Raw genomic sequence first — 20,798 nt, forward strand, 5'->3', positions numbered from 1 at the left:
TTACTATTCACATGAGTCACTGACGTTACGGAAAACCCCTCGGGTTCTACCAATCCTAACCCGAGGTCCTTCTTCTACCTTAAACAGTAGCCGCGGCGGAGAAAAGGGCGGAGGGGCTTACCGGCGGCGAGATTGCTCCGGTGAAGTGGTCGAGGACGAAGGGGAGGTCTCGGGGATCACAACGGTGTGCGGAACGCCGTCGGAGATGGCTGGAGTCGGTCGGTCCACGCGCGCAGACGGGGATGCTCGTCGGCGGCGAGGAGACCGGCCTGGTCACGACGAGATAGTTCAATTGGATGGGTCAGGGAGGTCCACGGGATGCCAGAGATGCTATGAGCGAAAGGAATTGGGCGGAGACTTACTGGATAGCTCGGTCCACGCGCGGCGGCGGAAGACCGAAGTCCGGTGAGGTCGATCTCGGGCCTCCGGTGAAATCCGGCCGGGTCCGAGGGCTTGGCAAGCTTCACGGGCTACTGGCGGAGCTAGCCGAAGCACTGGCTGGGCTTGAGGGTGGCTGGAGTGGGATGGCCACGGTGACCGAAGCTCTGGCGGCAATGGCGGGCGGAATTAAGCTCGCCGGAGCTAAGGAAAGGTGGCTGGCCGGAGAGGGTGGGTGCGGGGCGAAGAGAGGTGCGCCCGGGGAGGCTTTATAGGCGCGGGCGGGCACGGCCGAGGGCGTGGGCGCGCGGCGGACTTGACCGGACGCCGGGGTGAGCGCGCGCGCGGGTTGGGCGAGCTCTGGCGTGCCGACCAGGGTCGAACACGTGTGCCCGTGCGTTCTGCCCAAGTTCTGGCCCGTGTGGTCGCTCATCCGAGCCTGCTCTCGCCTTGGTCAGTGCACAAAACCTCTTCTCCTCCCTACAAGCTACCATTCTTGTGTGGGGGTCATAGGATTTTGCCTACTGGTTGCAGAGATATGGAGCCAGGAAATCTGGTCTGTCTCCCTGCCCAAACCCGAGGCAAATCCAAGGTTTTGTCGTGTCTAGGGCTCGCGTCCCAATGCCATCTTCTGGCACACGACAGAGGGGTTAGTTAGACACAATTTTGTCAATGGGGCCATTAGGATTCGAGTTAGGGATCAAGGTGAACATCCCTGATCTTTGGCTCAAGGTCTGAATTTCAGAATTCTGAAATTCAGAAATCCCAATGAGTCCCCACATGAGAAGCTTGATTTGGGATTTTATTTGAGTTATTTTGGCTAAGCTTTCTCAACCTTTCTTGTTGCTCATTAAATATACTTTAATTTTCATAATTGGCTCTAGTCATAATTTTAAACTTTTCATTCCCTTTTTCTTATTTTCTTGAATTTTGCTCATGGGGCTCACTTAGGGTTCTTAATTAGGGTTGCACATTCTTATCTTTTCAAAGACTCAATTGTTTTGATCATGTTACTTTTAAGTATATACTTGGTGAATTCTTTATTACTTAAGTTGTTTTGATGCTCATGCTTACTTTGGTTCACATTAAATGATGGTTCTTGGTTTGGCATTTGAGAAAAAACCCTGAGTGACACTGGGGTGTCACATTGCGCCCCCTGCCCAACTCTCTCGCCCTCTCTCTCTTTCTGCCCACGCGAACCAGGGAGCTCCGCCACCGCCCGCCGACGCCCACTGCCTGTTCCGTGGCCGCTGTCGCACCCGTGCCCCATCCAGTGCCATGGTGAGCTCTACCTGACTGTCAGCTGCCCGGGACACCCTTCGGTGTGCCCTCTCCCTCTTTGTTTCGCCCGGTCCGTGCTCACCGGAGCAATCTTTGCGCAGCCGAAGACCTGCCGCTGTCGACCCGAGGCTCCATCGCACCCCCGCCGTTCTCCAAGTGTTCCGGAGTTCGCACTCGAGGTGAGAATCCTTCCCATGCCGTTATTTCGCCAAGTATCATCCCTGCGCCCGCGCAATTGCTCACCGGAGTTAGCTGCGCTGCCGCAGAAACTTTCCCACTGCGGTCTGCATTCTCTGGTGCCTCCGTGCCAGTTCTACGCCCACGGTTGGGTTCACCGTGTTGCGTTGAACGTGTCTGACCCTTTCCCTAAGCCACAAGAGCCCCACCGTGGCCAGCCTTCTCGTCTCCGGCGAACTCTCGCCGCGGGGCCGAGCGGCGCCATCGCGCCCAAGCCAGCCCCTAGCCATTAGATCTCGGCCGTCCGTTCGAGATCGGATGGTTTGGACTTAACCCGAGTAGATCTAATCCTAGCCCTTCGATCGGGATATGACCGCCCCACTCTCTTCCCCCTCACTTGCGTCTCTGCCTCTGGGCCCAGCTAGTCAGTCCGCCCTGACCCACTGACACCTTGGCCCCGATTTTCAGCCGCGCCTGCGCGATCTAATCTAGGTCGTTGATCTCTGATCCGATGGCTGAGGTTACCCCGTACCCCTTTGCGTGTGAGTTTTGCTTAAGAACCCTCTGGTTTTAAGAAAACAACCCATCGTCCTCTGTTTTAGCGCATAGGTCCCTGGTTTCTTTAGAATAGTCCCCTAGACTTTTATTTAATTACATATTTAGCCCTAATTTCATATTTCAAACTTCAAAACTTGTTTATTTCATATCTTTTTCATATGAACTCCAAATTTAGTGGTTCAAATTGCAAAATGTTCACAAGATTATTCTCTGCTCAAATAAAATATGACCAACTGTAATCTGTATAGTTTAATGTTTAGACTTAGATTATAGAATTAAAGTATATGTTGATTTATTTATTTAATGAAATAAATAAAAGGAGAATCCTAGGAATAAAGTATATTTAATCTTGTGAGATTAGTGTTATGCATTTCATGGATTCATTTTTGGTTTAACCTTTAGGACTTAATGAGATAAATAGAATTAGGTATGTAATTATGGATAATATTTAAAGGATAATCAGATTCCTAAATGAGAGTAGTTCATCTTATAATTTAATCTTTTATTTGTTTAATTATTACTTTACCTTTTTGGGCTATGTCCCAACACTTAGAGAGTAATTAATCCCCAATCAGGATTAGTCCATTTTATAACTTGACCTCATTCCCTTGTACTTAATACTATACCTTTTTGAGTTGTGTGCCAATGTTTGTACATGCTTGATGTGATGTTCATTTTTATCTTCCAAATGTATTCAATGTATGCTCGCTTTACTTAGACAACGAGTAGCTCGTGGTTCCTGAGTGTGTTGCCGAAGATCCCTCTGAGCAACAACCTGGTGAAGGCAAGTGTCCTCAGACCTATCATGTCCTACTTTACTTCATAATTCATTGTCCCGCATTAAATTATTGAAACATAAGGATTGACTAGTTTGTATTTACCTTACCCTTGTTTACCTTTTTGGGTTAATCGTTGTTAGCTTATGCTATTGCTTTAACTTAATGAATGAACATGATGTGATCATTTATGATACGATGATGTTATCCCGATGAGGTTCTTGTGATTACTTTAGGGGGCTTAGGCTGTTTCCTGAGTACCTCTCCATAAGGACTTGTTTGGGAAGTGACAACCTGGGATACCAGTGCAACCATGAGGAACCAGAGGAGTAGTTGGCTTCGCCGTAGGGCCGTCAATGGGGTCCAGGCACAGTACTTGCTCTGCTGGGGTTGGTTGCAGAGGTTCTTGATTTGGTTTTGTTAGTCACCCTTCCTCTGGGGAGATATACTGTGTTTATCAAACTAGAGAAACCTAACAGGCGGCTATGACCTCTGGGAAATCTTTGTAAAGGCTACATAGTGAGACCCTACTAGGTCACCTTGGTAGTGAGCAATGGGGAGGCTAGAACCCCGGGCAGAAAGGGAATCACGGCTTGTGGGTAAAGTGTGCAACCTCTACAGAGTGTTAGAAACTGGTATATCAGTCGTGCTCACGGTTATGAGCAGCCTCGATTAGAAGAACTTTGGTTACTTTTATGATGATGATTAGCAATGATGGTTATAAATCTAATCTCTGGTATTTCCTCTTGGAGGGAGTGCCTCTGGGTGATAACTGGGTTATTACTAAAATTTGGCTATACTTATAGTAATAAAACTTGACCAACTAAAAGCAACTGCACAACCTTAACTCCACATACAACTAGTCCACTTTAGCCAAACGGGACATTTGCTGAGTACGTTGATGTGTACTCAGCCTTGCTTTACAAACCACCCCACCCCAGGTTGTCCCCATTGTACTCATTGCTCAGGAGGTGAAGCTGGCAACATGGAGGACTTTGAGGAGTTCCAGGACTACGACGAGTTCTAGTTTACTTTAGTGGCAAACCCCCAGTCAGCTGCCTGTGAAGGCTTACATTCTACGTTTCGTTACTCCGCACTTTGATTTGATGTTAAATACTATGGATATGTATTAGACTCTGTGGATGTCTTGGACATCTTGATGTAATTAAAGTACCCTTTCCGCTATTTATTTCAAGCATTGTGTGATGATTTCCAATTATGTAATCGCTGTGTACGTGAGTTCTGATCCTGGCACGTACATGGTTCACATTCGGTTTGTCTTCCAAAACCGGGTGTGACATAAGTGGTATGAAAGCCTTGCTGAATGTAGGACTGCTAACCTAGACTAGAATGGTCGACTAAAGGACTATAAACCCTTACCCTTAGCTTGACCTTAGAGTCTTTTCAAAAGTTGGTCATCTTGACCAACTCTATGTTATTTACTTATCTCAAAAGTTTTGTCTCACTTTTCTTTCTGTTTACTTTCTGGTCTCATAGTTCTACTCTTACTCTTATGCTTACGATGTCTTTTGTAGATGGCCTGTATCAGGTGCACTACACGTAAGTCTGTGATCCCCTTTTTGCCTTCTCGACTGGCGGAACATCACCTGCATCGTACGGTGTCAGGTCAGTCCAGTCACTTGGAGAGACTGCATCGTCGCCTGCACGACTTGTAGGAGCGCCGATGCCAGGAGCAGGAGCAACAGGACTCTTCCCCCTCGCCTCAGCGGGAGGTGGAGTCTGAGAGGCTGCATTCCCCTGCACCTTAGCCAGAGATGCCCCCTACACCACCACAGAGCATCATGGCTGCTGGAGGAGACCCTGACGGAGACGACGACGACGCTGGTGGCAGTTCGAGCCACGACCCGGAGCGCTCGAAGGAGCAGGAGCCAGAGGGGTGGATCGCTAGACCCATTACTCGTGACGCTGCTCGTAGGTGTCACTTCCACGACGCTCTCGATACCCTGTTGCGTCGGGCCTTCGACCGACACACCTGGCCTATCAAGTGCCGTTGTGTAGTCTACCAGCATTGTCACGGGCTATACCCGGACCAATGGGAGGCTACTTGCTTGGTGCGTCGTCCAGACGATGATCTTCGGGGCATAGAGGCCTTCTTAGAGCACTATTCTATCACTGAGAGGGACACTGCCAAGGCAGCCATGCAAGATGCAGCACGACGGGCACTTTGTCAATATTGCTCGTTGTTCAGCGGGGTAGCTGATGGCCTTGACCTGAAGTACTACCCTCGCCGTTCGACCGGCAGCGCTGGAGGTGTGATTGTATCACCTGTTGGTGAGGGCAATCCTAGGCTGAGCAGCATGGTCAACCTAGCCGCCGTGCTCAACACAGAGTTGGACCACGCCCTTGACGAGTTGGGCAAAATTCGGGCGAAGGTTGCAGAATTGCGTGCTGAATGAGCGGCATGCCACTATCTTGATGGTGGTTCTCCCGCTCCTGTCGGGATTCAGCACCCTTACCGCTCACCGCCCCGTGGTCGCTTCGATTATGGTACCCCAGACTGCAGGACCCACATAGATTTAGATCCCTAGATCGGTGGAGTCAGAGTCTGTAATAATGCTTAATTCAGTGTCTTAGGCTAGTCAGTCTTAGTTAGAGTTAGTTTGGTTATCTTTTGTTGGATGGTTGTCATGATGAACATGTAATGAAGTTGGATCTTTGTAATGATTGTCACCAAGGTGTGGGTATCCCCTGCAACTTGGTGTAGTTATTAATAAAGTCAGTTGTTAGTTGGGTAATCCATTTATTTCCACTTTCCTCTTTATCTGAGAAGTTGTTAGTGAAGATGATCAATTGTTTAGTGCTATGAAGATTTCCATATATCTTTTCTTATGCTGAAAGACTGCAGAGTCGGATCTGATATGTGTGTGGTTCCTACAGATGTCTGAGAATAGGCGCAGAGGTGCGAGGCGTGCTCAGCTAGAGCAGCAGGCACCCCAGGAAGAGACAGCTCCGCAACATCATTTGCCACCGCCACCGCCACCCCCGATGACCATTGAGCAAATGTTCTTGATGCAGACCCAAGCAGTTTAGACAATTGGTCAGACTTTAGCAGCAATGCAGCAGGTGCAGCAGCAGCCACCACCACCTCAGCCTCTAGTGCAAGTTCAGATGCCACATGTGCCTAGAGACAAGCGGGCAGAGTTCATAAGGGACCATCCCCCTATCTTTGCTCACTCTGCTGATCCCATGGACGCAGAAGATTGGCTGCGTACCGTGGAGTGTGAGTTGCACACTTCCCAGTGCAACGACCGTGAGAAGGTGTTGTATGGTCCCCGACAGCTGAGGGGAGCAGCCCAGTCTTGGTGGGAGTCTTACCTCGCCACCCATGCCAACCGTGAAGCAATCACTTGGGAGGAGTTCAGGGACAATTTCCGTCACTACCATGTGCCCAAGGGACTGATGATAGTGAGAAAGGAGGAGTTTCTCACCCTAAAGCAAGGTCGCCTGTCCGTCGGTGAGTACAGGGATAAGTTTTTGCAGCTGTCCTGTTATGCCCCAGAAGATGTCAACACGAATGCCAAGAGGCAGTACCGCTTTCTGAGAGGATTGGTTGATCCCCTCCATTACAAGCTCATGAACCACACTTTCCCCACCTTCCAGCATTTGATAGACAGAGCAATCATGACAGAAAGGAAGCGTCGGGAGATGGAGGACAGGAAACGCAAGATTGGTGGACCTCAGGCCGGGAGTAGCAGTCATCCTCGCTACTCAGGCAACTCATCACAACAATTCAAGCAAGGTCACCAACATCAGTGTCAGCCTTAGCACCAGCACCAGTACCAGAGGTAGTTTCCTCAGCAGCAGCAGCAGTACCGTCAGAACACTCAGCCGGGAGGAAATCAGTACCAGCGTCAGAACAACCAGTCTGCTCGCCTTCCTACCCTAGCAACCAACCACATTGGCCAAGCAACCCCAACACAAGTAGGAGGTCATGCATGCTTCTACTGTGGAGAACAAAATCACTGGGCGAAGAATTTCCCCAAGAAAGCAGCTCAGCAGCCGCCAGCAGTCAATGCCCCAGCAAGACAAGGAGCACCACAGCAAGCACCAGGAGTCCGTGGTCAGGCCTACAACCATGGAAAGGTGAACCACCTGGAGGCCAAAGCAATCTAGGATGCTCAGGACGTGGCAGTAGGTATGTTTCCAGTCGAATCCAACCCAGCAAAAGTACTATTTGATACTGGCGCCACACATTCTTTTGTTTCTACATCTTGGGTAGAATCACATAACATCCCCATTGAACCAATGATCCCACCTTTAAGAGTTAATTCAGTTGGGGGAAAAGTTTAGTCCGATAGGATCTGTTCGAATCTAAGGATTGAAGTAAGGGGAATAGACTTCCCCGCTAGCCTAGTAGTCATGGGAACTCAAGGGTTAGATGCCATCCTAGGGATTAATTAGCTACACAGAAGTCGAGCCACTGCTAGTTGTGACAAGAGAACAGTTAAGTTGGTGTCCCCATCCGGAAAGGAAGTAGTAACCAAGCTGTACTTACCTGAACTAGAAGAAGGAGCCTATCACCATTTATCAGTAGATGACAAGGAGTCCAATCCGATTGAGGCAATTAGGATTGTGTCAGAATTCCCCGATGTATTTCCCGAAGAGTTACCAGGCATGCCACCTGAAAGGGAAGTTGAATTTGCCATAGAGCTTATCCCAGGCACCGCCCCTATTTCCAAGAGAGGCTATCGAGTATCCGGACCAAAGTTGGTGGAACTCAAGAAACAAATCGATGAGTTGTTGGAGAAAGGCTACATCAGACCAAGTACCTCACCTTGGGCAGCCCTAGTATTATTTTTGGAGAAGAAGGATGGCACGAAGAGGATGTGCGTCGATTACAGAGCTTTGAATGAAGTCACTGTCAAGAAGGTAGCAGCGATTCTGGACTGGAAAGCACCAAAAGATGTCCGAGGAATCAAGAGTTTCATTGGAATGGCCGGTTATTGTCGGCATTTTATTGAAGGTTTCTCCAAGATTGCCAGACCAATGACAGCCTTGCTAGCAAAGAAGGTTGAGTTCAAGTGGACCCCAGCGTGCCAAGAATCATTTGAGATGTTGAAGCAGAAGTTGACAACAACACCGGTGTTAGTTCTGCCAGATGTTCACAAGCCATTCTCAGTATATTGTGATGCTTCGTACACCGGACTGGGTTGTGTGTTAATGGAGGAAGGGAAAGTAGTGGCATACTCGTCCTGACAATTGAAAGTTCATGAGAAGAACTACCCCACTCATGATTTGGAGCTAGCAGCAGTGGTTCATGCATTGAAGACCTGGAGACATTATCTTTATGAGGAGAAGTGTGATATCTACACGGACCACAACAGCCTCAAGTACATATTCACTCAGTCAGAGTTAAACATGAGGCAGCGAAGATGGCTAGAATTGATCAAAGACTATGAGTTGGAGATCCATTATCACCCAGACAAAGCAAATGTGGTTGCAGATGCTCTTAGCATGAAGAGTCAAGTCAATATATTGGCCACTCGCCCGATGCCGTTCGAGCTAGCGAAGGAATTCGACAGACTGAGTCTCAGATTTCTGAACAACACTCAAGGAGTGACAATTGAGCTAGAGCCCACTCTAGAGCAAGACATCAAGAAAGGTCAGAAGGATGATGAGAAGATCAACAAGATCCGATAGCTAATCATAGATGGGAAAGGTCCAGATTTTCGTGAAGATGCAGAAGGAGTGGTATGGTTCAAGGATAGGCTGTGTGTTCCCGACATCACCTCGATCCGGGAATTGATTCTCAAGGAAGCTCATGAGACAGCGTATTCTATACACCCGGGTAGCGAGAAAATGTACCAAGACTTGAAGAAGAGATTCTGGTGGTACGGTATGAAAAGAGAGATAGCAGAATATGTGGCGAGATGCGATAGTTGTCAGAGGATCAAGGCAGAACATCAGAGACCTGCAGGATTGTTGCAGCCGTTGCAGATTCCTCAGTGGAAATGGGATGAGATTGGGATGGACTTTATAGTCGGTCTGCCCCGCACTCGAGCTGGTTATGACTCCATCTGGGTAGTAGTGGACCGTTTAACAAAGGCGACCCCATTTCATACCAGTCAAAACCACCTATAACAGTGCAGTGTTGGCAGAGTTATACATGTCTCGGATTGTGTGCTTGCATGGTATTCCAAAGAAGATAATATCAGATAGAGGCACCCAGTTTACTTCTCACTTTTGGCAGCAGCTACATGAAGCTTTGGGTACACACTTGAAATTCAGTCCAGCTTATCACCCACAGACAGATGGCCAGACTGAGAGAACCAACCAGATTCTTGAGGATATGTTGAGAGCTTGTGCTTTGCAAGATAAGTTAGGTTGGGACAAGAGACTAACGTATGAAGAATTCTCTTACAACAACAGTTATCAAGCCAGTCTGAAGATGTCACCATTCGAAGCGCTTTATGGGAGGAATTGCAGAACTCCATTGCATTGGGACCAACTCGGCGAAAGACAGGTATTTGGTCCCGAGATTTTGCTTGAAGCTGAAGAGAATATCAGGATGGTCCAGGAAAATCTGAAGGCAGCACAGTCCAGGCAGCGAATCTATGCTGACAGCAGAAGAAGGGAACTCAGTTTTGATGTGGGAGACTATGTTTACTTGAAAGTGTCACCCATCAGAGGAACCAAAAGGTTTGGATTCAAAGGAAAGCTAGCCCCTCGCTATATCAGTCCTTATCAGATTCAAGCTAGACGTGGAGAACTAGCTTATCAATTCAGCTTACCAGAGAGCCTGTCCGCAGTGCACGATGTGTTTCACGTGTCTCAGTTGAAGAAATGCTTACGAATACTAGAAGAGCAGTTGCCAACAGAAGACCTTGAAGTTCAAGAGGATCTGACATACATTGAGAAGGCAACGCAGATTCTGGAGACAGCAGATCGGGTCGCTCAGAGGAACACCATCAGAATGTGCAAAGTCAAATGGGGCCATCACTCAGAAGAAGAAGAAGTAACCTGGGAAAGAGAAGATGATCTGAGAGCCAAGTACCCTGAACTCTTTGCTAGCCAGCCTGAACCTCGAGGGCGGGATTCTTTTAAGGGGGATAGGTCTGTAACACCCTGAATTTGGGGGTATAAAATTTCTTTCTTATGATCATCCAAATTCAGGTGTTACTCTTCTCTATCTCACTCTAGCTTCACACTCTCTCTAGTTTTCTCCCTCTCTTCTTCTTTTAATTAGAGTTAGTAGTATTAGTGAAGGATTATTTATTTTATTTTGCCCAAAACCTATGAGGCATGGAATGTTGCATCATATTGAGTCTAAATATTCTTTCAATTATTGCATATATTAGATTTGGTTTGAATTTGAAACTTGATTTGAATTTGAATTGAAAACCCTAGAGAAAATAAATAGAAAAGCAATTAGAAATTCCCTGAAAATATTAGATTTCAGCTCAAGTCGGCCCATTTAGCCCAGCCCGCGTGCCCCCTGTGCCTGACAGGCGGGCCCACCATCGGTGCAAGCCTATGCGCGCCCTCTCTCTCTCTCTCTCTCTCTCTCTCTCGCTGCCCCGTGGGCCAGACCTGTCGGCGCTGGTTCCCTCACGTACGCCCATTCTCCCTCTCTCTGTCCCGCCGTCCCCACCTGTCAGCCGTCCTCAACCTTCCGCCCACGATCTCCCCGTCGTGGACGCGCCCACGACCGCGCGTTCTCCGGCCACGTCCGTGCGCCCGCGCCCCTTTTGAGCCTCGCACCCTGCTCGCCCACCTCTCCTCTCTCATTTGCCCCCCTACCCAACTCTCTCGCCCTGTCTCTCGCTCTGCCCACGTGAACTAGGGAGCTCCGCCACCGCCCGCCGACGCCCACTGCCTGTTCCGTGGCCGCCGTCGCGCTCGTGCCCCGTCCAGTGCCACGGTGAGCTCCGCCTGACTGTCAGCTGCTCGGGACACCCTTCGGTGTGCCCTCTCCCTCTTTGTTTCGTCCGGTCCGCGCTCACCGGAGCAATCTTTGCGCAGCCAAAGTCCCACCGTCGTCGACCCGAGGCTCCATTGCACCCTCGCCGTTCTCCAAGCGTTCCGGAGTTCTCACTCAAGGTGAGCATCCTTCCCATGCTGTTATTTCGCCAAGTATCATCCCTGCGCCCGCGCAATTGCTCACCGGAGTTAGTTGCGCCACCGCAGAACCTTTCCCACCGCGGTCTGCATTCTTTGGTGCCCCCGTGCCGGTTCTGCGCCCATGGTGGGGTCCCCATGTTGCGCTGAACATGTCTGACCCTTTCCCTAAGCCACCATAGCCCTGCCGTGGCCAGCCTTCTCGTCTCCGGCGAACTCTCGTCGTGGGGCCGAGCGGCGCCACCAGGCCTAAGCCAGCCCCTGGCCGTTAGATCTCGGTCGTCCGTCCAAGATCGGATGGTTTGGACTTAACCCAAGTAGATCTAATCCTAGCCCGTCGATCGGGATCTGACTGCCGCTCTCTCTTCCCCCTCGCCCGCGTCTCTGCCTCTAGATCCAGCTAGTCAGTCCGCCCTAACCCGCTGACGCCTTGGCCCCGATTGTCAGTCGCGCCCGCGCGATCTAATCTGGGTCGTTGATCTTTGATCCGATGGCTGAGGTTACCCCATACCCCTTCGCGTGTGAGTTTTGCTTAAGAACCCCCCTGGTTTTAGGAAATCAACCTGTCGTCCTCTGTTTTAGCGCATAGGTCCCTGGTTTCTTTAGAATAGCCCCCTGGACTTTTATTTAATTACATATTTAGCCCTAATTTCATATTTCAAACTTCAAAAATTGTTTATTTCATATCTTTTTCATATGAACTCCAAATTTAGTGGTTCAAATTGTAAAATGTTCACAAGATTATTCTCTGCTCAAATCAAACATAACCAACTATAATCTGTATACTTCAATTTTTACACTTAGAATATAGAATTAAAGTATATGTTGATTTATTTATTTAATGAAATAAATAAAAGGAGAATCCTAGGAATAAAGTATATCTAATCTTGTGAGATTAGTGTTATGCATTTCATGGATTCATTTTTGGTTTAACCTTTAGGCCTTAATGAGATAAATAGAATTAGGTATGTAATTATGGATAATATTTAAAGGATAATCAGATTCCTAAATGAGAGTAGTTCATCTTATAATTTAATCTTTTATTTGTTTATTTATTACTTTACCTTTTTGGGCTATGTCCCAACACTTAGAGAGTAATTAATCCCCAATTAGGATTAGCTATGGATCCAAAGAAGGTAGCAGTAATTAATCCTCGGACATCTTTTGGTGCTTTCCAATCCTGAGTACCTCTCCGTAAGGACCTGTTTGGGGAGTGACAACCCAGGATAGCAGTGCAACCATGAGGGTAGAATGAGATGCCCATAGCTGATCAATTAGAGGAACCAGAGGAGTAGTTGGCTTCGCCGCAGGGCCGTCAATGGGGTCCGGGCATAGTACTTGCTCTGTCAGGGTTGGTTGCAGAGGTTCTCGATTTGGTTTTGTTAGTCACCCTTCCTCTGGGGACATGTACTGTGTTTATCAAACTGGAGAAACCTAACGGGCGACAATGACCTCTGGGAAATCTTTGTAAAGGCTGCATAGTGAGACCCTGCTAGGTCACCTTAGTAGTGATCAATGGGGAGGCTAGAACCCCGGGCAGAAAGGGAATCACGGCTTGTGGGTAAAGTGTGCAACCTCTGCAGAGTGTTAGAAACTGGTATATCAGCCGTGCTCACGGTTATGAGCAGCCTTGGGATCCTCTTCGATTAGAAGAACTTTGGTTACTTTTATGATGATGATTAGCAATGATGGTTATAAATCTGATCTCTGGTAGTTCCTCTTGGAGGGAGTGCCTCTGGGTGATAACTGGGTTATTACTAAAATTTGGCTATACTTATAGTAATAAAACTTGACCAACTAAAAGCAACTGCTTAACCTTAACTCCACATACAGCTAGTCCACTTTAGCCAAACGGGACATTTGCTGAGTACGTTGATGTGTACTCACCCTTGCTTTACAAACCACCCCACCCTAGGTTGTCCCCATTGTACTTAGTGCTTAGGAGGTGAAGCTGGGCAACATGGAGGACTTTGAGGAGTTCTAGGACTACGACGAGTTCTAGTTTACTTTAGTGGCAAACCCCCAGTCAGCTGCCTGTGAAGGCTTACATTCTACGTTTCGTTACTCCGCACTTTGATTTGATGTTAAACACTATGGAAATGTTTTAGCTTTAGTTGGGCATCTTAGCATGTACCACCATAAGGTAATGTATTAGCTTTAGTAGGTGACACACTAATCTACTTAGCTAATAAATCCCCGCAGTAACATCCCTCGTAATTACTCGCCTTGTCTACAATCCTTTCTTTCATCCCCTGTGTTTCTAACCCATATGGGCTACCCCTATACTGGTAGAAGAGAGCAGTATAGACGTGATCCTTGGTATGTCATGGTTAAGAAAGGCAAAGGCGTTTTATACATTGTGCTAAAGGAACCATAGAACTCACCAGTTCCAAAGGAGAAAGATTTGAAGTTGGAATTGCAGTAACTACCGCCACCAGACTAGCGACATTCTTAGTGGATGGGAAGTTGTTGGTGTCAACATCCGTGTGGTTAAGGATTTTCCGGATGTCTTTCTAGAGGAGTTACCAGGGATGCCACCATATAGGGAAGTTGAGTTTGTCATTGATATCTTACCTAGGACTGCTCCTATTTCTAAACGGCTATACATGATGTCCTTAGAACAATTAAAGGAACTTAAGAAGCAATTAACGGCATTACAAGAGACTGGGTACATTCGTTTGCATTCTTCACCATGCAGAGCGCCGGTTCTATTTGTACAGAAGAAAGATGGATCGCAAGGGATGTGCGCGGATTATAGGACCCTTAATGATGTCACTATGAAGAACAAGTATTTGTTGCCCTGCGTTGAGGATTTATTTGGTCAGAGGAGAGGTGCTAGGATATTCTCGAAGATTGATCTCCGATCGGGTTATCACCAAATGAAGATTAGGCCATCGGATATTCCCAAGACGGATTTCTCGACCCGATATGGTTTATATGAGTTCATGGTTATGTCGTTTGGATTAACTAATGCACCAGCTTATTTTATGGATTTAAAGAATAAGGTGTTCGTGAACTGGACAGATTCGTCGTGGTTTTCATCGGCGATATTTTAATTTACTCCAAGAGTGATAGTGATCATGATGAACATCTGAGATTGGTGCTACAGAAGCTACGAGATAATCAACTCTACGCCAAGTATAGTAAATGCAAGTTCTTGATTGACGAGGTGTCATTCCTTGGACATATCATTTCTAATGGAGGAATATCAGTGGATCCTGCTAAAGTCAAGGAGATAGTGGTGTGGAGCATACCCACTATAGTTATGGAGATTCGGAGTTTCTTGGGAGTTGCAAGATCTTATCGGAGATTTATTGAAGGATTTCCTAAGATTGCTAAGCCTATGACCTCACTTCTGGAGAAAGGAAGAGAGTTTAAGTGGGACGAGAAGTGCCAAGATAATTTTGATCAATTAAAGAAGAGATTGATGTCGCCACCAGTGTTGGTTATGCCAGATCTATAGAAGGGATTTGACATTTATTGTGACGCATGTGGCCAAGGCTTGGGATGTGTGCTCATGCAAGAAGGACATGTGATCGCCTACACGTCTCGTCAGTTGCGGAAACAAGAGTTGAACTACCCCACTCATGATTTAGAACTAGCAGCTGTAGTGCATGCGCTTAAGATATGGAGGAATTATATCATGGGAATCCAGAGCCGAGTGTACACGGATCATAAGAGTATGAAGTATATATTCACTCAGAAGGATCTCAACCTTAGGCAACGCCGTTGGTTGGAGCTTACTAAGGATTATGATTTGGAGATTCACTATCACCCGGGCAAGGCAAATTTGGTTGCAGATGCCTTGAGTCGAAAGGAGCATGTTCATTCAACTGTTCTTGCCCAGCTACCCGATGAGATTATTGAGGATTTCAGGAGACTTAACCTGGGGATAGTTGCTCACACTAAAGGAGTTACTATTGATGTGGAACCTACCTTGGAGCAAGAAATCCACAAAGGACAGATTGGTGATGCTAAGAGATTAATGATCTGGTTACTGAAGGTCGAGGTCCAGAATTCATGGAAGATGAGCAAGGCACAGTATGGTTCAAGGATCGGATATGTGTTCCTGAGATTGATAGCCTTCGTGAGACTATACTGAAGGAAGCCCATGACTCGGATTATTCTATTCATCCTAGGAGTACCAAAATGTATCAGGATTTGAAGCAGAAGTACTGGTGGTATGGACTGAAGAGAGATGTGGCTGCACATGTGGCTATGTGCGATGTGTGTCAAAGAGTTAAGGCCGAACACCAAAGACCAGCTGGACTATTATACCCATTAAAGATAACCGAATGGAAGTGCGAAGAGATTGGTATGGATTTTATTACTGGATTGCCTCGCACCCAGAAAGGATATGATGCTATATGGGCGATTGTGGATAGATTGACTAAAGTGGCCCACTTCATTCCTGTCAAGACCACTTATAAAGGTTCTCAACTAGTAGAGTTATATATGGCTTGGATTGTGTGTTTACATGGAGTACCAAAGAAGATCGTTTCTGATCGAGGTTCACAGTTTACCTCAAGATTCTAGAAAAGTTTTCATGAGAATATGGATATGAAGTTGAATTTTAGTTTGGCCTACCATCCTCAGACTGATGGACAGACTGAAAGGACTAATTAAGTATTAGAAGATATGTTGAGAGCTTGTGCCCTTCAGCATGGAGGAAGTTGGGACAAGAGTCTACCTTATGTTGAGTTCTCATATAATAATAGTTACCAGGACAGTCTGAAGATGTCACCTTTTGAAGCTTTGTATGGCAGGAAATGCAGGATTCCTCTATATTGGGATCAGACTAGAGGAAGCTAGTTCTTTGGACCTGAACTTATTCAAGAGGCAGAAGAACAAGTCTTTATAATCAGGGAGAACTTGAGGGTAGCTCAGACCAGGCAAAAGAGCTACACTAATAATAGAAGAAGACCACCGGAGTTTGAGGAAGGAGATTATGTGTACCTCAAGGTGTCACCACTTCATGGAATGAAGAGATTTAAAGTCAAGGGAAATTGTCCCCTCATTTTATTGGACCATTCCGAGTTTTTAGGCGAGTTGGAGAGATGGCCTATCAACTCGAGCTACCTGATAATCTATCTGGTGAGCATAATGTTTTCCATGTGTCTCAACTAAAGAAGTGTCTCCGTGTACCTGAGGAACAGTTACCAATGGAAGAGCTCAGTGTTCAGGGTGATTCGACTTACAAGGAGTATCCTGTCAAGATTCTTGATACATTGACTCGAGTTACAAGAAATAAGGTGATAAAGATGTGCAAAGTGCAATGGAGTTATCATGGAGAAGATGAAGGTACTTGGGAAAGAGAAGAAGAGCTTCGCATAGATTTTCCCCATCTTTTCTCTAGTCATTCCTAAAATCTCGAGGACGAGATTCTTTTTAAGGGGGGTAGGATTTGTAATACCCACTTTGTAAAAGAAAATCTAAGAGTAGAAATTATATTCCTTTTCATATATGGGTGTCATCCCTATTTATCATTTCATGCAGACACCTCACTTACACCAATAAATAATTAACAAAAGACACTCAATTAAATCATGCATCATGTTGAGGTTTCTATTTTTTGTGTGCATCTTGTGACAGTATAAAAAATCATATGAAAAGAAATATATTAAAGCACACAATATAATTTAAGGTCTAACAGAAATTCTAGAAGTGAGAAAGGAGGAAAAGAAATAATATATAATACAAAACAAAAAGTATAAAATTTAAACTCTGTCCATTGTGGTAAGATTAAAATCTATCTTTTATTGAGTACAAAAGTAACATGTATATTTGGAGTCTAAATTGGAAATTTAAAATGAAAGGGGAAAGATAAACCAGAAAAAGGATAAAAGAGACCCCCATTCGTGGGCCAACTTACACCAATCCGGCCCAATACACCACCCACTGCGTCGCCCACCTGACCGGGATCTCGCGCACGCGGGGGCTGACATTAGGGGCCCACTGGCATCTGCTTATCGCTTGCGCGCTCACTCCTTTCCCGCTGACACCTGGGCGTCGTCAACGGCTCGTCCGAGCTTCGCGCGGATGGTAGGTGAACCGTACGCGACTTCACCGTGGGCGGGGGAAGTGGAGGTCGTTGCACCCGATGACGTTGCCTGAGGATAAATCCTCGCATTTCCTTCCCCGACCACGTGTGCGCCCTTGCCCTGTTCCACCATCCCCGAGAATCACATGTTGGAGCGTCGTTGCGGACCGTGAAGGGAGGCGACCGCTGCTGCACCCGTTCTTCGCCGGTGAAGCAAATTGGGGCGCGTGGTTGCCAACGACCTTCGCCGCGCCCTAGAGAGTGAGATTGGCACCGCTGCGGAACCAATCGGACCGCGAATCCAGTGGATTTCCTCACCGGTGTAGGCAGAATGCGGCAAACTCGCCCATCACCGTGGGTGGGGCGCTTTGCTGCCGAATCCCCAACGAGGTACCTCCTAAGCCTTCTGTAATCGCCTTCTAGTTATTTTGTAACCATCGTATGCGTGCTGTTGTGCCTCACTGGTATTCCGGCTGTGGACCGACCATGGCGCCACCGCTGGGGACCGGTTCGCCGTCGTGGGCACGGTCGGAGGGGAGGAGATGGACCTCGTCCGTTGGATACTAGCCAACGGTCGCGATTAGATAGTAGGTATACCGCTTCGGGCGGGGGAAATCGTAGCCATTGATCTCTGCATCAACGGATTAGATTAGATCTTCAAATAACTCTTCGACCCTTTTAAATCCGCTTCGTTGATCTGTGATCCTGCGGTCCTGGTGCCATACCGGTTCATCACCTGCGGAATTAAATCTGTGCCATCCGTGTGTAATCAAACGGACAAGATTAGTCAATACCCCTTCGTCGTGTACATTCCTTAAAGAGCCCCTTAGGTCTTAGGGATTTAAACTGCAGTCTAGTTCAATAGTTCTCTGTGTCTTAGGCAATTTGCGCAGAGACCCCTGCACTTTCCAGAAAATGAGGCCCAGTCCAGTGCTGTTTTAAAATGAATATATGACTTAGAAAATAGATTTTTAATACAAAAACAAATGCTAGAGCTTGTTTATTCCATAGAAAATTCATATGAACTCCAAATCACTCCATTCCAGTTTCTAAAATTTTGTAACATTATTATTGTCGGGGACCATAATTAGGAGTACCCTCAAGGCTCCTAATTCTCAGCTGGTAACCCCCATCAGCATAAAGCTGCAAAGGCCTGATGGGTGCGATTAAGTCAAGGATCAGTCCATTCGAGGGACTCGATCACGCCTCGCCCGAGCCTAGCCTCGGACAAGGGCAGCCGACCCCTGTTGGGGACCTTCGGCCTCCGAAGGTCCTCAAAAACAGGATTTAACAGTATTTCTGTAGTACAATGTGTGAACAGGTACCTTCGGACTAAAATTGGCATTGCAGTAGACCGGGATAATACGAAGGTTGATACAGAGCCGAAGGTGCGAGCAGGAAAGCTTCGGCGTAACAGCAAAGAGTGGAACCGACTTAAAGATGAAAAGGCTATTCAGACCTCAATAGACTACTATAGAGTTATTATCAAATGTAAAGGGCATGAATGTAATTTTGTAAGGGCTGTGTCCCGTGTCTATAAATAGGTGAACAGTATCCCCGTACTGTTCACGCTGACTTGGCATTTGTTTTCTGCGTCACGCTTGTACTATCATTTCCTTCCGATTGAAGGTACACTTGTAGTTCAATAATATTTTTGTTTATGCCCAATAATAATAAATGATTGTTCATGTTTCTTTTACATTCTTTATTTTTCATCCTTCGTCATTGTTTGATGAATTTATAAAGGTATGTCCTTCACAACCTTCGTCCGCAAGTCATTATATCCTGAGGGAAATAATGCTTCGGAGGACGAAGGATATTAACGATTAACATTTTCTATGTTGCCTTGTTCTTAACTCTTGAAGCACTTAAGAACAAGTCCCCAACATTGGCGCCCACCTCCGGTGAACTCACTTCCATTTCTTGAGCTTTTCAACACCTTCGGCAAGCATCACCTTCGTCATGCCGCCAAAGAAGACTTCAGCACCAGGGGCTGGCACGCTGCAGCCGCTGGACCCCAATCAAGACGTCCTTTCTCTTAGAGAGGCACGAAGCCAGAAGAGGAAGGCTACTAGTCCAACACCTCCGGAGGATGATCTAGATCAAGAAATTCAAAATCTGGAAATCCTTCAGCAGCAGGTTCAACGCAAGAAGGAGAAGATGGCCAGGCTAGTTGAACTGCAGAGGCAGATAGACGAAGCCTCTGAAGAAGTTCGTCATCTTGCTCAAGATGAACAACACCGAAGGCCTCAACATCAAGATCTTCATCAGGAGGGCTTTCCCAACGAAGATGACTGGTATGACAATTTCCATCATGGGAATTTTGTTTTTGATGATGCTTCTCCCCTGTCCGCTGAGCTGCAGGCTACACCTTGGCCTCCGTCTTACAAGCCGCCTCAGCTCCCCGTATTTGATGGCCACTCAGACCCGAAGCAGTTTTTGATGAGCTACGAAGCAACAGTGTCTTCGTACGGTGGCAATGCTTCAGTCATGGCCAAATCTTTTGTTATGGCTGTCAGAAGTGTTGCTCAAACCTGGTATTCCTCCCTTCGACCAGGAACGATCACTTCGTGGCAGAAGCTGAAGGATTTGTTGTTAACTAGCTTTCAAGGGTTTCAGACGAAGCCGGTCACTGCTCAGGCTCTCTTCCAATGTACCCAGGACCATGAAGAGTACCTTCAGGCATATGTCCGAAGGTTTCTACGATTGAGGGCACAAGCGCCAACAGTGCCCAATGAGATTGTCATTGAGGCTATGATCAAGGGGCTTCGGCCAGGGCCGTCAGCACAGTATTTTGCCAGGAAGCCACCACAAACACTGGAAAAGCTGCTCCAGAAGATGGACGAATACATTCGAGCTGACAATGACTTTCGTCAAAGAAGGGAGGAGGCTTTCAGGTTTTCTGAAATGACTAGGGGCTTCGGAGGGAGGTTTTACCCGAGGCATGTGAGATCAATTCACAATTCTACACAAAATGATGACAGAGGAAGCCAACAGCAAAGGCCACAATGCTCCTCACAGGCTTCTGGACAACAGCAAAACTCCTTCCGACCACCAGCTCCAAGAGGCAGAGGCGCCAGGGGCTTCGGAGGAAGATTTGGCGATCAACCGAGAAGAATCTTTTGCTTATTCTGTGGTGAGAACAAAGGCCATACTACCAGGATGTGCCATGTTACTATTCAGAAGCAAAAGGAAATAGCTGAAGCAGCAGCACAGCAAGCCCAGCCGAAGCAGGTTATGCATACAGCTTCGTATCATTCGCCCTACATCCCAGAATATGTGGGCAACCATCCTGCAGTCTCTGCTGCTTCGGCGAGTCAGCCTCAAGCTTCCTGGCAACAGCCTCCGCCTCCACCTCCGTTGCAACAAGGCTAGCAGCCAGAAGGGAGCCAATATGCTCCGCATCAAAGGGACTTCAGAGAACAGTCCGAAGCTCGCACGGTCAACAGCACTGTGCCAGAGTCAAAGCACATCTATTGACAAATATCCTACCTTAATAAGCAATCTTT

This window comes from Zea mays, chromosome 9 (assembly GCF_902167145.1).
Source record: "Zea mays cultivar B73 chromosome 9, Zm-B73-REFERENCE-NAM-5.0, whole genome shotgun sequence".
Taxonomy (NCBI): Eukaryota; Viridiplantae; Streptophyta; class Magnoliopsida; order Poales; family Poaceae; genus Zea; species Zea mays.